This window comes from Camelina sativa, chromosome 5, assembly GCF_030686135.1.
Source record: "Camelina sativa cultivar CO46 ecotype springtype chromosome 5, ASM3068613v1".
NCBI lineage: Eukaryota > Viridiplantae > Streptophyta > Magnoliopsida > Brassicales > Brassicaceae > Camelina > Camelina sativa.
The window spans coordinates 18784617-18788585 of NC_141884.1; the positions used below are offsets into that span (position 1 = coordinate 18784617).

Sequence of the window (3969 nt, forward strand, 5' to 3'; positions counted from 1 at the left end):
TAAAATAAAATAATCATTAATGATTAATCTGAAAAATTATTGTACAAATCATATAAATTATGAATTACAAATTATAAAACAAATAAACTAAAAATCAAATTATTTTCTCGAGACTGAGAATTTTGTTCAATCTCTCCACCTTCGATGAGGCTGTACCGTTCTCTCTTTTGCACCTCTCCATACACCACCTTCGCAGAAGCTCTACCATCATCTTATCCATCGAATTTGGGAATTTGGGAACTTCATCTCCTTATTTCCAGATCTGCAATATAAACCAGATCTACATCAACAATAAGTTAAACACCGAATATTCTCAATTTTCAGACAGATTCGCTCATGGTTTTGAAAATATTAGAGTGAGAAGAAGGGGAGAGAGAGTCGAACCTGGAAGCGTTGAAATGGTACCAATGAGGAGAACGGAGCCGCCGGAATTGGTGAGCATAACGACGGCGGAGGCGAGGGAGAGTTGAATCGGCGGAGTTTCTGAGCTGTGGCTTTCTGGGTATAAGAGTATCTCTTTCAGATCTCTTTTGTAGTTATAAGAGTATCTCTTTTGCTGTCTAAGGTGAACAAGAGTTGCAGAAAAAAGATTATTGTAAGGAGAGATATTTCTTTTTTTTTTGAACAACATGGAGAGATATTTCTTTAACATAATTAATGTTAGTAGTTATGAGCCTTATTGATTAAGGAATAAAATATTTTAAAAATCAAAAACATTACTTAGATGGAAACGTGGTTTTGGGTTAAATTCTCAAGGTGAAGCATAAAATATGCAATTAACAATAAAAAAAGAAATATACTGGATTAAAAATAAATAAAATTTTATTTACCTGAAACATCTTATAGTTTAAAATCTGTAAACATCATTATAAAGTTTTGTAATCATTAAAAGGTTTTGGATATATAAAATATGTAAAAATCATTAAAAAATTTGTTAACCTGAAAAAAATGTATTACTAAAATAATTATATAATTTTGGATTATAGCTTTTGAGTATAATACATAAACTCCTTGATTAGAGTTTTAGTGTTTTAGGGTTAAGAAAATGGCTTTATTTAAAAATTTAATAGTCAAGTTTTAAAAAAGTATCTTGATTTTTCTAAAACAAATTTATAAGTAAATAGTAAAGATTTAAATTTATAAGTAAATAGTTGAAAATATTTATTTTGTAAATGTACAGTAAAAATATATGTATTGATTTTAAACTTATAAGTAAATGAGTTTAAAGATTTACTTATAAAATAACTTAGAAAATTAGTAGAAATCATACCTTACTTGGTAGGAATTTGGAAGGAAATTTATTTTATAAGAAATTGGTAGGAAAATGTTCCTACGAGTTTCCTACGAAATTTCTTCAGTGCCGCCTTCGTAAGAAATTGGAAGGAAATTTTCCTACCAAATTCCTACCGCATCTTTTCCTATTTAGTTCTTTCTATTTTTCTACGAATTTTCCTACGACTTTACGTTTTGAAGGAATTTCGTAGAAAGTTCCCTACGAATTTTTTACGATTAAAGTTTGAAGGAAATTTCCTACCAATTTCCTACAACAACTGTTTTACGTAGTATAATCGTAAGTTTTTTGTAGGAAATTTTTCTTACCAAAATTTTCGTAGGAAATTTGGTAGGATTTCACCATGTTTTCTTGTAGTGATGAGGTTGATGGCATTTTTGGTTTTCTAGGAGAAACGATACTTAGCCTTCCTCTTGCCAAGCGAAACCATAAAGTTGTGAACAAGGGAAGCGTCAATCCGTGTTCTCTTCATTATATTTAGTTCTTGTGATCCAAAATATTACTATATAAATATCATTATAATGTTTATTTAATTCATAATTCTGTAATTTAATGATTTTCTATATAAAAAATAATTTGATATTCCATTTCTGAAAATATACTAGAAAGAGGAATTCATTAGAATTTAACCTAGCAATATAGCTTAAATTAAGGTGAATATAAAAGAGATTTAAAATTAAATTAATATTTGGCATTTTTCATTGCATTTCATATGATTTTACAGGAAATATATTTAATATTTGAAAAATAAATTTTGGAATTTAATTATTAAATATTTTAGGTAAATTTTAAATATTATAGTAAATTTTTATTTTTATCATTGACAATATTTTTTAAATAAGTGGTATATTTTGATATTGTATGATTTGAATAAATAAAGTGTATTTCTGACATTTAGGAAATTTGTTTGTTATATATGTATTTTTAGGGAAATTTTTTTAAAATGCATAGATAAGATTTAAAAAAATAAGGAAATCTTTCTACCTCATTCAAACATAAATATATGATTTCTTTCATTTTTTTATTTGAATTATCTTAAATTATTCTATAATACATTTAGTTGATAAAAATTATGATTTTTTCCTGCATATGATGTAATACAAAATTTTAAAAACAGATATATATTACTCAATAGATGAATAAAAAAATACGGGTATAATATCCCATATCGTCTAAAAAAATTTGGCAATGGTTCACAGTCATACTATAAAAGAGACCAAAATGATTCTGAATACAAATGAGTAGAAATCTTGATTTATCAGGCATTCAAACTTTAAAAACTTTTATTTGGTTTATTCCGGTTCTTTATTTAAAGATTTTTAAAAGGTTAAATATAAAAAATATTTAAAATTTTTAAAAAGTTAAATATGATAATTATTGTACGGTAGATAGACAATAAATATTAAAAATTAAGATGATATAGTGTGAGTTAAAATATCTCGGGACGGGGTTATATAGCGGGACGGATTTTATCGATATTTATATAAATTAAAAAATATCACTAATTCGGTGTTACAGGGATAAAACATCATTTCATTATTTTGTTAACACTATCGGTATCAGAGAATAGACATATCTAATTAAATTAAATAAATAAATATTATGTAAAAAATAAATTATATTACGGTATTATATGGTTTATTTAACAATTATTATATAATTATAACATATTTAACCAACAAATACAACTTATAATTTAAATATTTTAGTTATAAATAATTTTGCCCGCGGTGTACCGCGGGTCCTAATCTAGTTTATAATAAAAACAAACAAGTAATAAACCTAGGCCTTTAAGGCCATTATCCTCTTTAAATGCATTCTTTTTATAAAACCATTAGTTTACGCACATCAATGACGTTATATATGACACATCCCCTATATATTAAAAGAGAAGCACTCTCATAAAAATGTTGAAGTGTCGCACTCACAGAGCTTCTGTATATTTTTTTAATAAATGCACTTACTTCTCATTGTTATTTACATAAATATGCCACTGAAATATTATAAACCAATGTTTTTTTATTAGTTTTTAAAAATAAAAGATTTAATCAACTATTAAATCCGAAAATGTATTTAATTATCATTTTTATAGCCTATTTACTTATTAAAAATAAATTACATTTCAGAAACAAGAAAAAAAATTATTCATTTATTTATCACTTTTATCATTTTTCTCATTGCATTTTTAAACTTAAGATTAGTTTAAATTAAATCAAGTAGTTTAAAAATATTGCTTTATCTATTTAATGGTATAGTGATATAGATAATAATTTGAAACATAAAATATGTGAATTTGATTTTTAGAAACACAAAAAGACATCAAAACTTTCTATTCCACCTTGAAATTCTTTTCAAAGTTCAAATATTTCACGGATGAAACGTATTTTACAGAATATAAACACAAATTTGAATAAACAAAAAAAAAACTTTACTTACATATTTTGTTTTATACAAACAAATCTTAAATCTCAAATAATAATTTTCTTCATAATATTTTATCTAAATCCATTTATCCCGCATATAGTGCGGGTTGTACCTAGTTCAAATTATACTTGAAAATTTCTTAATCACAATTTGAGATACGGTGTAGCAAAGTCAGGCATATGTTGTTGTCGTCATGACATCATGAGTTTGATTGTAATAGGACAATAATTTCGTTTTAGAAAGAAAAAAAAATG

At 25.2% G+C, this 3969-nt stretch overlaps 1 long non-coding RNA gene across 1 annotated transcript; it reads right to left on the reverse strand.

The window, feature by feature from the left end:
- Positions 1 to 949, reverse strand: LOC147943977 (uncharacterized). Its single transcript, XR_015558497.1, has 2 exons — positions 385 to 949; positions 1 to 262 (listed from the first exon to the last, which is right to left on the reverse strand). It is a non-coding gene; the product is annotated as an uncharacterized LOC147943977 (long non-coding RNA).
- Between the last annotated feature and the right edge of the window lie 3020 nt (positions 950 to 3969).